This window comes from Chelmon rostratus, chromosome 6 (genome assembly GCF_017976325.1).
Source record: "Chelmon rostratus isolate fCheRos1 chromosome 6, fCheRos1.pri, whole genome shotgun sequence".
NCBI lineage: Eukaryota > Metazoa > Chordata > Actinopteri > Chaetodontiformes > Chaetodontidae > Chelmon > Chelmon rostratus.
The window spans coordinates 23,059,020-23,073,205 of record NC_055663.1 but is presented as its reverse complement, the minus strand read 5'-3'; the positions used below and the strand labels follow the sequence as shown (position 1 = coordinate 23,073,205).

The window sequence follows — 14,186 nt, the reverse complement described above, 5'->3', positions numbered from 1 at the left end:
ACAATAGAGTTTTACACCACTTTATGTGCTGAGGGAGTTTTTCCCTTTCTTCCTCTTTAAGAGCTTGGGCTGGGTTGGGAATCTGCTGTTGTGGGCCTGTTAAGGCCGTTGAGACATGCGTAATATTGGGTTGTACAAATAAACGGCAGCACCACAGGGTAACATAACTTCACAAACTTAAAGTATACAACCAGCTGCAGCATCACCATGATAAAGCGAAGGAAAAGGCATATTTGACCAAAGCATTGGAATCTTCAACCTGGCTCTGCTCTGATGTGTTATTCATTCTGGTAGTTTTTCTTTTGCATAATATTTGAAGTAGACTTAGTCTGTTATACACAGGGTTAGTCATCTTTGCACAGGGAGACCAGATGGGCATATTGTGTGCTTCAGGTTCTGCCCTTGCTGCCTAGGCTGATGTTTGTTAGGTCTCTCGCTTTGTGCCTGCCCCTCTATAAATCTTCATTTCTGTCACCAGTATTCTCATGTTTTGGCACAGAAGAACAGCTACAAAACAGTCCCATTTGTCAAATTGCTCAGCAACCTCACCCTGTTAACTTGCCTCTTGTGTGGGTGGACGTGTGTGTGTGTGTCTGTAATTTAGTGTCGGTCTATCAGAACACATTTGTACTTGAGTAAAGTCTCCCCATTCATAGCTCATATTCAAAAGCCAAAAATGCATTGTGCTGTCATAGTATCCTTGACCAAGGGGAGGGAGAGGCCAAAAACATGTCTAGGTGCAGTCTGTTTACATGACCCTGTCCCACAATAAGATGTGTCATTTTTACTGTAATACTGCATGTTGAGGCCTTTAATATTCTATTTTTATTAGTTGACTACTACTTTAATTCAAGCCAAGTTCAAATGATTCAATGGATATGGAATGATTCTTTTTAGTAGACACCTCATCCTCTCTTGCTGGGAAATGATTTCATCCTTTCTGACTTCACGCCCAAGGTATTTCAAAATTGTAGCTTCGTGTCACCTACAAAGCTCAGTAGCTATTTCTGGCCATGTTTTGTTTTTGTTCTGTTTTGGTAGTTATTACTACCTCTACTTTGATGACTGAGACTGCTATGGCGTGTTGTCTCAGTAAGTCCCTCAGCATTTAATGCCGACATGGTTGTCATTTCACATTCACAATACATATTTTCCATTCTTTTTTTTCCTCCTCCTCCTGACACATTTGATCTGTTTAGTCTGTTGTTGTGACTGCACTCTTGTAGCTAAAAGAGGAAAGTTTCGGTGAAAGATGTCAGTTGGATTTTTCTTTGTTTTTGGTCCTGAAAATGTTCAGCATCTGCAGTATGTATATATACAACGTAGTATCTCTATCTCTGTCAATGCATTTCTGTGTGTCTATATTTATTGAATGTATTGTTCTGTTTTTAGGGTATTCAGGTTTAATTGTAGATTTTGTATTTCTGTTTTGGTATTTTGGTTCCTGATGTACTTTCAGTGACATTATAGGTTTAAAAGTGCTGAACTCATTACTGATCAGGATTTAGCTTTTTAAATAATGGTCCTATTAATTTTTAATTTTTTTTCAAATGAAATTATAAATAGCTATAGCAGTCCACTGTTTCAACATGCAAAAGTTTAGGGTTCTGGGGATACTGTGATCCACCTATTGTGGCAGTGTCATGTACGTCATGAGGTCTCTCATAATCCAAGGCCTAATTAGCGCCATAGGAAAATCCAACATTTGTCTTTCGATGGACTTTGAAATGGCTTGAGCACAATTGGACTTGCCAACTCTTTGGCTGAGTCCAGGCCAGCCACCACACATTGCTCTATGTTCACAGGCTCCCGCGCCATCCAGTCTCATTAAGGGTCAAGGGGACCTTTAGGGGGGCGATGATTTGAGTGGGTTGTTTTTGATGTAATTGTCTTCAAAATGCTGATTCACTGATAGTGAGGGAATTAACTTGAATGTGCTCAAGAGGACGCAAGAATGTGGCATCAATATCTCTTTTTTGTTTCCTCTGGGGAACTTAATTACCGGGTTTTGGGATGGGGGTGGTGGTGGTGTCTTGGGTAATAATTATCCACAAATATATGATAGCAGCCGTGGTAAAGACAGAGCTGTATTACAGTTGTCAAAGTCAACGTTTGCACTGTAGTGCAACAATATTGACACAGTAGAGATTGCATAGGATTAATTTGCAGGAAAGACATAACGATTTTGTTTCTCTGCTTGCCTCTGGTCATTGCTGTCAGTGCTTGGAAAGTACCACAAGCATCTTCAGTCTTCTGCCAATCTCTGTAGGAATGTAATATGAACAGTTGTTGGCTTGTTTTGGCTACTGAAAGGAATGCAAATCAATTGCTGGCAATGTCAACGTTCTAGCAAATTAGCATTGTTTGCATATGACTGAATAAGGCTGAATCAGTGAGATTGTTAAGTTGAGAACCTCAAAAAATTAATTACTTTGCCCATATTTCTCAAACTTGTAGAAACAGCTACATTCTGGCAAATACCCGTGCACATTTGGACCAGACATGAGTGTAGCGTTTAAGTCCCTGTGGAGTTTCTGACCACTCTAAAAGTCTGTGTGTATTGACTGGCAGCATATATATCTATAGATCCATCAAGATTACACACTGTTGACTCATAGGAAGCTCTTTAAGTTACTCTGTTTATTGATTACTGCATTTCCCCGCTGATTGTCCTTGATAAATGGATTAGGATGTGTCCTGTGCTATTTGCCTCTAGTGTTACCACTTCAACAATGCTCACTAAAAGTGCCCTTGCTGTCTTGCTCCAACAGTAAACAATGTAAAGTTTTCCCATTAGGACCCCATTGATAAGGTTTAAATCAATTAAGCCAAAGAATGTATCTAACATCCAGGAAATGTAGTGTGAAAGTGGAAAAAGATATACCTCAGATAGTGGTCTGTCCTTGAAGCCCGTCATGTCAATGGAGCCAAGGTCAGAGCAGATCAATAAATGAGTGGGTGTCTGGAACAAGTATTCCCATCACACTCCTGCATTGGCTCTCGCTCTCTCTCAATCCCAGACTTTCCCTAAAGGCCCCACTAAGTGGACTGTGGAAACCAGCAGCTGTTGGAGTTCCCATCAGAGCACCTCAGAGAGCGAAAGTGAATTTCAGTCAGCAAAGTCAGAAACATCAATATCAGATGATCTATGGGTCAGATCTCCATTTCTTTAATCAGTCAGAGGAATAACCAACATCACCCACACAAGTTCACAGATGTTACAAATTTTAGCGCTATTTTATATATGCTTTATAAGCAATTTTTGTGTGTGACATGTATTTGCCTGATCTAAGGGAGTAACTAGCTACAAGTTCACACAAGTCAAATGTGGTTATGATTAGATTTAAAAAAACCCAACAATATCACTTGCACCAACTGGTTTTAATGAAAATTCACTTTATGGATTTAATGTTTAGGGGAGAGACTGTTGGCTAAAAACCAGGAATAAGCCGACACCTAACAACTTTTTAAATTAGTAGTAGTAATTAGTAATTGCTTTGTTTGTTTTTAATAAAATAAGTCTTCTGGACTACATCCCAAGAACACTAACCACATGTTCAAATTATTTTCTTGCATTCTCTTGCCATCACCTGCTGATGGACAAAGGCAGAGTGGTAAAATGACGTCAGTTTGACATTCTGAACCTTCTAGGTCCAGTGGCAGTCTTGGTGGATTTAGGTAGCCTATTCAAAATGGTTTGCGAGGGGTGGGTGGCAGTCTCCCCTAAATTCCATCAAGCTGTGACCCCCGTCCCCTCCACGCTGCCTGCTATAGTTATCCCAGGCCTGTTTCAACTTAGTTATGGCAGGAATGTGCCAGTGCATGAGAAGAGGTCATAGCTCCTCACGGCCTGCCACAGCTCTTCCCCAGTCCTTAGTCAAGGCTTCCAAGATATGGACATGCTTTCCCACGAACGCAACCACCCTCCCATTCATCAATGAAGAATGTTGAAAGTTGTTATCCAGGGAGAAAACTATTTAGAGGAAGTATCAGACTTATCCTTTTCTTTGAAGCTATACTTACCCAAGCAGCTTGGTTTCTAAATAAACCTGTGCTCTAGTGTATTGTTATCATAAATTAAAAACGTGTTCACTTCCAGTCAGCCTTAGATTTTCTGTGGTCTCACTGTGTTATTTAATATTATTATTTTACAAGCGGAATGGAATGGCAAGGTACCAAAAGGTTACATTCTGATGACTTTGGTGATCCCCTGACTTTTCTTCCAGCAGGTTAAAGTTTTCACTTTTCTCGTGTAATATCTCAGCTTCTACTACATCGATGCTATCATGTGGACTCTTAAACTAGAGCCCTACACACACTACCTATCCAAGATGCCACCAAATCCTCCCTAATGTATTGCACTGCAACCGCAACAATGTCATTTAAGATGCTTTCCCACATGCGTCTTAACCCATAAATGCACTGCCAATTTTCTGTGTCTCCCATCATGTGGGATTAGAAGCTGGAGTCGATTTTCTGCGTAAGATGCTCCCAGTAATTACCCAGCTCAGGAAATTCACAGGAAATCTTTCATCACTGGCCTCGGTGGAAAGAAAAGCAGAAACAGTCAAAGGAAATGCATATGAAGGTCAATCACATTTGTGCGTATGTGTGACAGTTTATGCTCATGTTATACTGCAGATAGGGATAATAGTTATAGTTTAATAAACCCCATAATTACTTTGAGAGTCAATAGAATTGCTTAGTCATTTTTTTATTGTGCATAAGGAAGCAATTTTGTATTCTGTCAAAAAATCATGTTACCTTGGTGTACCCTATGTTTCTGAACTGAAGTAAATGACAATCACTGTAATGTGAACAACCAGTAATGTCAGACTGTAGGTTCAACTATACAAACAGCAGTTTTGGTTTTGGTAGTTTTTGCCTGAGCACTTTCAATGAGGGTGAATGCTTGCTGTCACGGGTTGTTTGAACATAGACTCTGGTGGAAGGCCAGTTTCTCTAACCACTGGATCATGCTTTCAGATTAGATTTATGGATAATTTTACAGTGTCTGAAAAGTTGCAGTCAACATGTGATAACATTGTGTAAACTACTCTGTCATGGACATTGCTTGATTCTGTTTTACACTGTCTGCCAACCTCAAATCAGCACTTAAGGGTATTGAAGAGGGGGAACTCCCAGACGTTTGAAAATGGATCTAGTTACTTCAAATGGTGGTGTCATGTAATCTGTGTTTCTGATTTATTGGCCTCTAGTCTGGCCAAAGACTTTCAACTTGATCTGTGCCAAGCCCTTTAGTGTGACCACCTATTGTTTCACTGTTTAGTCAACCTTGTCTTGCCTCGCTCTTGAAACAAGCTGAAGTTTCAGCTGTTCAGCCTCTGCCCCCCTGCGTGGTTTGTGCTTTGAATAGGGAATGAGAAATTGAATTTCATTTTTTGCTGAAGGTAAAATTGATTTTTTTTTTAATTAGTATTTAGTCGAGGAGCAGAGCTCTGCACAGTCACCTGACCACAAAGACATCAACTTGTTTTACAGCTGTATAACCAGACCATTGAAAAGGTTAGTCCTCTGGAACTTGCCATAATTGTTCAGCATGTTTTACACAGTACCTGCTACATGTTGTCTCTGTGAATCCAAAATAATTCAAAATATCAGAAGTGCTGTTTTGCCAAGCACATTTTCACGTGTCATCATGCTAGCTAACCTCATGGTCGCCACCAAATAGACACCAATAAATCTGAGGGTAGCTGACGGCTTGTTCACAACTGTTGAGAAGTGTTTCTATATGCGTCCTGCAGGGCTAAATCTGTTAAATTCAAGCTAAGATCTCTCTCTTATACTCTCGGGACCTTTGAGACTCGTATTTTTGAACGCCTTTGGCAAAGTGTTGGAAAGACTGGCAGTAAAGGTTTACAGAAACATTGAAGCATGTGATGGAAAACAAGCGTAAAAGTTTTGGCAAAAGATTTTGTAAAAGTTGATGAGAGACAGATTGACAGGGTCTTACCACAGGACTTGTGTGCACACAGGCACACACACACAAACTAATATATGATTGATGTCAGTCAGTATTGGAGGTGACATGCAAGGCCAGATAAGGAAGTGATAGAATATTGCCTGCAAGGGATTTATCATCCTGTCAGTTTTGGAGGGATTTAGCTGCTATTAAAATCACATTATGACTGAAAGTAGAACCGAAACACACATTACGCCACCCTAGCTTTATTGACAACCCAGGAGCTATCCAATAGAATGCAATGGCTGAAAGTGTATGATCTTGTTTTCCTGGAAGGAGGCTAGGGGCTCTGTAAAAAGCCTGGTATGATATCATGTACTCCATTTCTTCCCAGAAGACAACTTGTATGGATTTTCAGAGAGGGGGATGGGCAGGTTCAAGTAAAAACAGCATCCTGTCTTCACAGTCTAGTGAATTATATCACATAATCCCTCTGTCACATTCTTATTAATCCTTTAGCATATGAAAATACAAGTTCAGATCAGTGTAACTACTGACCATTGTCATCTGGGTAGATGTTTTGAGTGAGGGGACTTTAGTTTCTCTGCTCCATGTGTAATCTGGGCTTGTCGTGACTCCTCTACACCCGGCCAGACCCTGTTCATCCCACCGTCTATTGCATGTTTTTTCAGCTGTGTTTACATGCCAGCTCTCTGAAACTTAAAGGGCGGGGTGAATGCCTTCCTCTGTACCAGACTTCTGACATTTGTCAGGACTTAACATCATTCATGTTTTTCATTAGCCGTTACAAATGCTTGTTTTAGACCTGTGTACACATTAAAAACACTTTTATGTTGGAGAAAAATATATGCTTCTCTTATTTTTCTGTTTACCTGATGCTTATTTAACTTAAATTTTTCTTGTCATTTATTGACAAAACAATCTCACTAAAAGGTTTGACTTCTGTAGAATTTAAATTATTGGGAAATTGTTGAATTTTCTCTCACAGGACAGAAAGACTAGGGCAAGTATGTAGTCCTTATGCTGACCTTCCACTTCCCACATCAACATATTTCCTGGAGTACATGGCACATAATGCAAGCCAATCAGTCAGTTAGCAGGGATGAAAAGCATCTATACGACATGCATTATTGATGAGTATGAAAATGGAGCCCATGAGCTAAAAGGTAATCTTTCATGTTTTCATGTGTGTACAGCATATTTGGTACCCTCGATCCATGAGAGTCCACTTCTTGGCCCTCACCCTGCACTCCTGCTCTGTTATTGATCATTTGTACTCTAATTTAGCCCATTTCATTCTGAATAATGTGCAATCTGTATGCATGTAATGCAGTCCAACAAGAGCCAGGGAGTCAGAGAATGCAATATGTGGTGATAGAACACCTCAAAGGGTCACTCAACCCTCAAGGTGATGTCAGTCTGGTCACCGTCTTTCTCTCCATTTTGTTGAATTAGACAATATGTGATGATTTTTTTAGTAGTGAGAAATCTCCCTAAAATTTGTGCATACTGATATCTACAGTCCCCTACCTGACAGGAATTTTGCACAGGTTGTAATGTAGAAATAAATTATGCATCATTATTTTCTATCACAATATTCATGGCATTCATGTTTAGGGATGAAAACGTTTTAAAAGATTTAAAATCTCAGTCCTTTATGCATTACAAGAACTGAAGTCATTGTGGACTGATAAAGAGAAACAGTTAAACATAGTGTTTGATTAGCCTGGCTGAAAGAACAGCCAGGAGAACATCACATCAGACAAGTTCCATTCACCAGTCATGTTTTCATATTGCCATTTAGCAATCATGACATGACTGGATATCTGTATAATGAAGATGGACAGGATTGAAAAATGAGTCTGCCTCTGACAAAGGCCATAACCAGATGGGGACTTGAACATTCTCAAAAGAACATTCTCTGCTGCTAAAGATGTCTTGGATAACCTCATCATGGCTCAGTCAGCGTGAGAATAAACTAAATCTTTATTTCCCAACATGTACAGTCAAACTAGTGATCATGTCACTTCAAATTCAGCAACATTTAGTGAAAAATAGCGGCTTAGATTCTAAGGCCAGTAATTGCAGAAGTCTGTGATATTGTCATGTTTAAGTGAATAGCTGGAGGCTGACTTAAGTCCTTAAATGAATATGAAACACCTGCATATTTTTAACTTCTATCAGTTAATGAGTACAAACAGTGAACAAAGCTGCAGCACATAATCACATATCCCTGTGGAACCTAGAGAGAAAGTTGAACCCAAAAAATGCCTTTGTTTCTAGAGAGATGAGAGCAGTCTGTGAAAATTGTATGTAAACTCCTATGTTGGGTCTCATAAAAGCTAAGATTATGATTGTTTCCTTGCAGTGTCACAAGGTAATAACTTTCTGTCCATGGATTGATAGTCTGTCCCTTTTCTTTGGAAACTCAGTGTGTTGCCTCTTGCCAGAAGGCCCACCGAGCCAAATCTGTCTTCAGATGCCAAATGGCCAACATTGAATTACATTTTAGAGAACTTGGCAGGGGGACGGAAAACGTGGAAACTATTTTAGGAGTGAAAAGTGGGACAGGGTCAGAAATTGACCAGAAGTATAATATCTCTCTCAATATCCCATCAAGGTGAAAAGGAAAGGTGAATTTCCAATGGGGCATTACATCCATTACAGGAGTTTTTTGGTGTTAAGAAGTCAATCTACACAGAGCAGATAAAAACACTTGTACATATTCTGTACTACAGTCTACTTCACAGGGAATGGCCATTAATAAAGTTAGTTCAAACCATCCAAGTCCAACATAGGAGTTCCTATCAAAAAGCGCATACCTCAAGGATCAGTGGGGAATGAGAGAGAATGAGGGTGTAACATGAAAAATGGCATCAGAAAACTACAAATTTCAAAAACTGTAGTGCTATTTTGTCTTGTAGATGTCAAAGATATATGAATGGGTGTGAGGGCCATCGGCTCTGAGCCCTTCCTATGGAATCTAAAGCACTTTCTAGAAGTAGTAAACTTATCATGGCCTCTTATTTATCATCTTGACAGTGTGCTTAATTTCCTCATCAATTCCAGAAATGGCAGTCCGTGTGTCACCATCTTTTCCATCTTGTCCCCAGGATGCAGACAGCTTCATTCGGCTTCTTAGGCATTGTTCTTCTGCTCATGCAAGTGGAGTCTGTTCAAGGATCATTAGTTGCAGTTCTGTGTTGCAGTTTGCAGCAGCAGCCTCCTGGGCAGCCTTGTTTCCTCCTCTGCTGTTACACAAAATCCCTGGATAATGATGATGGATAATGATATAGCATGAAACGTGGTATGTTAAGAGGACTTGGGAGCCATTGTTTTGCCTTATTTTGCCTAATTTTGTTTGAATCATTTTAACATTTAGTCTATACCTGTAACTCACCTCTACCTTAAAACTTGATTAGCCCTAAAACCACACCCAAAATCTACCTGTTTAAAAATGAGTCAGATTCACATTCCAAACAATGTTGGTCTCATGTTAAATGACAGACTGCATTAGGTTAAGCTCATCGTGGCATTTCGAAGGGTAAAATTCAATGCGGTCCAGAGCTGCATTGTTATGAATCCCCAAACCCTGTCAGGTTGCAACGTGATACAGAGCTTAAAGCCTTCATCGCCTGATCCTTGGTTCTGGCTGTGTTGTGGTGTCCTGTTGGTACATGTCTCTCACAAGCTCAGCTGTTGATGGAATGCAAGGCTGGTTGAGTTGAAATATTTCTCAGCAGACTGGCGTAGATGTGTGAGCATCTGAGTGTACCACTTCAGGCCAGAGCAAAACAACCAAGCATGTCTGCAGAAGCTTTCACAAGTTTCCCCAAACAGAATTTGCACTATATCTGAAGAGGTGCCGAAACTATTGGGGGGGGGGGGGGACATTTTGCTGTTCCATGAAATAGGTATTGCAATACAAAAAGAATTGAACATTTCATGCAAACCCTGTTTTTGTATGGGATTTTTTATTTATTTATTTTTTTTTTTAAACTTCACAGCTCTTCCTACAACTAATGAGTGTTTAGCATCATCTTTCCAAAAAGGAGTAAAAATATCTGGCAGCTTCTTACTTTGCAAACCCATCTTTAGTCCCATTATCCAAAAATCTGTTTCATTTTCCACACAGCGTTTTAAATAGCATGTATGGTGCTGCTCGAATCCAGCTTTCACGGTGATCCACAGCGATCCACAGCGTAGCTTCAAGTGACTTCCCTCATTATTTGGTACCCGGTGAAAATCACGAATTACTCTTCAGAGGGCTAATTTGGGCCTGACATTCTATAAATAGAACTGAGCGACATGAGGCTTTAACACGCAGCAGGGATTGCCGTTGCTCACTGTTCTAATGACTTCATTTCTATGCATTGGGAGCAGCGCTGATGGATTTTGATGCCTTGCTACGCTTTGTGATGACTGAGTCATCACATCGATAGCACTCATCATGAGAGTCGAGGATTCTACAGACAGCCAAGTGACTTAAAAAGTATCCAAAAAAATGGCATAATGACTTTGACGTGCAGTCTCACCATTTTTTCTCATTCTCTATCTTTCCCTCTCCCACTTTGGGAATAACTATCCATTATTATTTAAATGTCAAAGGGAGACCCAGCTTTCTGAAATCCTATCCGGAATTCAAGCTGATAGCAGAAATTTTTCAGAAATCTCTTTCTTCAGATTGAAATTCAGACCTGCAGACTCCTCACTTTTTGAATGAAAAATACGTCGCTGCTGTGACATATGACACGAGTCAAAAGTTTTGCAGGTGTTTTGAGTCAAAAGTATTGTTTTCTATCAAAAATCATGGTGGAATAGTGACATGCATTAATAATTCAGGATACATTGCTTGTTCTTTTCCCCAGCATTGACACACAGCTCACCAGAAAATTTCCAACATCTGCTGCCCAGATTGACACATCCCGGTTACTGTACCTTGGATGTGGGTGTGTAGTATGTGCATCAATTGATGACATCAAGTGATGTTGCATGACACGACCTGTGTGTTGCACTGAAATCATGGAGATCACTGCCAACCATCCTTAAGTCCAACAGAGAGAGATGTAGTAAATTAAGAAAAATTGGCATGGCAAGGCAAGTGGAGAGACCAAGCATTTGATAGCCTGGTACAGGCCAAAAAACAGAAGAAACAATGCCCTTGAACATAGTTGAGCTAAACTTACTTCACAGTGTACATGTGCTGCCTGTGGCGGATGAGTTTTGGCAGGATTTGTGCCATTATTAATGTTTTTGACCTTTTGCAAGGTACCTGTAACAGCTGTGATGAAAAACATGATCAGTATCTTTTCCCTCTTTTAGCATCTCAGCATGCACCAGAATGCTTCATATTTAATTTTAGTAACGATCCCCACACAAAGGTTCAGTTTCAGAAATATCAGAGTTTTCATCATGCTTGCTTATAATCCTGTAAATTATTTCCATTGTCTCGTTTTTGAATGAGTTTTTGTGCATTGGCTTTCTATTTTTTCTCCCCTTGGATAGCATACATCCTGCAATCTATTGTTGAGACAACAGATGGGGAAAAAAAGTCTGTTCTTTCCCTCTTTTGTCATTCTCTGTATTCTCTCTTCGTTGCATCTCCATGTCTGCCTCTTTATCTCTGACTCTTTTTGTCTCTCTCTTCTTTCTCTTTTGCTCTCTTTCTCAGTGGATCCTTCACAGGTTCTTATCACGTATTTAGTCTAAGACAGGCCCTCAGAGACCTGCTGCAATCAGCCCGGAGCAGGAAGCCAACACGAGCAGGCTATACAGAGGGCATTATTCTGTACTTAACAATCATGACACTCTTCTATCCTCCCTGTCATCCCTTCCACTTCCTCTGTTCACCTCTCCCAACTGCTGCTGATAGGAACTCATTGTTTTTGCTTTGGGTATTCATTTCTCTCTAAAAATGTGCCCTTGTCAGGAAAGTTGATCCAGAGAGAATATTCAGTTCCAGTGACGACAGTGCCAGAGATTTCGTTGACATGTTTACAGTTTGTAGAGGACAGAGTGTTCAACTAATGCGAAGAAAATGAGAAATTCTGTGGGAAGTGGAAAATCTTCACATAATGGCAGTTGTTCTATTTTGAACATAAGGAGGATGAGATGCATTGATTAGAAGTTTATAATGAGGTGATCTATCAAAGCAAGTACGTGTAGATATAATGTCTACCAAATAGCATATGTTTATAGCCAGCATGGGCTTATCAAGAGGCACAGGCAACTCTGCTTATGGTTTTATGTGACAGCTAGTTATTAGTGGCCTATTTTACCCATTGACTATTTTAGAATGATGGTGCTGCTTTTAATATCCTTATTGTTCCTAATAATGCGTTATAGGTGTAGGAATCGATGAGTAAAGACTCATAATTTTGTCATGTATCAAATATGTCATTAATAGCTGAATATATGGTTACCCTGTTGTTGTATTTTACTAAAAAGTACTATATAAATCAGGATTATATGACACATTTTTTATCTAAATGGGCATTACTATACTCATTAACTATATTTTAATTAGAGTGAGAACTATGCGTGATATTTCAAAACAGACATAACAGCTGCAAGTGGAAAAGATCGAACTGAATGTCTTCTGACTCGTGGGGGTAGGTGATGTGATGATTTTAGCTCAATTTTGAAAAATGGAACTCTTACAGTCTGTTTATGTGTGAAAAATTAAAATGCCAGTTTAAAGCCTAGCCACTTTGTTTTGTAGTGTTTGTTGGTTATATAAAGAGAGAGATCCCGTTTAAAAGACAGTCACACACACCAGTGTCAAAATTCTCAAGCTGTGAAAAGCGTGGTTTATTTATGTGAAGGAATAAGTTGTGCAGTAATGTATTCTGATATCTGACATATCAACATTTACTGATCTGAAGCTGATAAATTGCTGACAGGTTATCGGCCAAGTGACAGTATCGAGCCCTGTTAAGTCAGCCCTTACAAATTGTTAACAGATCACAGAACAAATCCGGATCTGTATGCAGGAATCAGAAATGGAGCATGGCGAGGACTGATAATGATAGCACATTACTGATGCTGGTGTTCTGCGTGTAGAATTCATTACAAAGCTCTTGATCACCTACAGATTTCTCCTGTATAGCTTTAAGTCTGTACTATATTTAGCATTCATCCGTGATCTGATGTTAGTCCTGCTCTGACTGAATGATTCCAGCTAATTTGTCTTGTTTGTGTCATGCCTTATAGCTATGTAACATCTTTTCGTAGATGAATGTTTGATTGTTTTTACTTATATTTTTTGTGCCTTAAAAGACATGAATTTCATCAGGCTGGACAACTAACAACTAAAATACAGTGTAGAAGAGCTGTATTTTTTTTACAAATTTTCATTTTTTAGAAGCTAAAGGCCCTAAACAATTTGTTGCTATGCTTCTAACAAGGCATGGTTTCTTTAAGAGTCAGCTCAATGACACTTGGTAAACTTGTGATCTGGCAGTATATTGGAAAATAAATTACAGTAAAGTAAATGAAAAACATTACCTCTGTCAATGTGCCCACTGATGTCCTATGAAGCTCTAGTCATTAACTTTAATACAAAGCTCTAGAGCTCATTGACATCAAGTCGATAATGTTTGCTGTTTGCTTGCAAGGTCAGTAAACATTGTCTGTTTTGTATTAAAAAAAATAACTTTTTCCTCCCGTCTCTGCTAAGTTTTATGTGCTAAATGGGATGACAGTGAGGCAAGGAAAGTGTCGGAGAAGGCAGGGGCATGGCAAGAACACACTAAAATATAGCAACAGATTTGCTTTACCCCCAAATTTAAGTAGAACATGAATACATTATTACTTCAGCAGTCTTAAGCTCTAATGAGGCTCAGCTGGCATCACTATGAAATGTCACATCTGTTGACTGGCTACAGTGATAAGTCTCATTTAATTTAATCAGCGGTGTTCCTGTGGCCAAATCAGGCAAGGGGATACCACATTAGCCCCTTTTATACAGCTTGTTCAAGGCAGGAATGATGTGTCATTATTCCACCTTACTGTTCTGTACGCATTGTTGTTCCACCATCCGGTAGGACAGGACAGTAGTGTGACGTTTTCATGACGTTATGTGTGCGACACAACAAAGGGGGTTTTTATAAGCGGCATTTAGCAGCTAACTCGAAGAAGTTAGCAGCTCGCCTTCAGCAAACAAAAATCTCTGTGAATTGAGATGAGCTCTGTACCTCCAAGGCATTGTCGCTGCCCGACGCATATGCTATACATTACACTG

The 14,186-nt window shown here is 39.6% G+C and overlaps 1 protein-coding gene across 1 annotated transcript in view; it reads left to right on the top strand.

The window, feature by feature from the left end:
• The window catches only part of peak1 (pseudopodium-enriched atypical kinase 1), a 96,760-nt gene that overhangs the window by 17,994 nt on the left and 64,580 nt on the right, over positions 1-14,186 (top strand). The gene's annotated exons all lie outside the window — the stretch shown is intronic.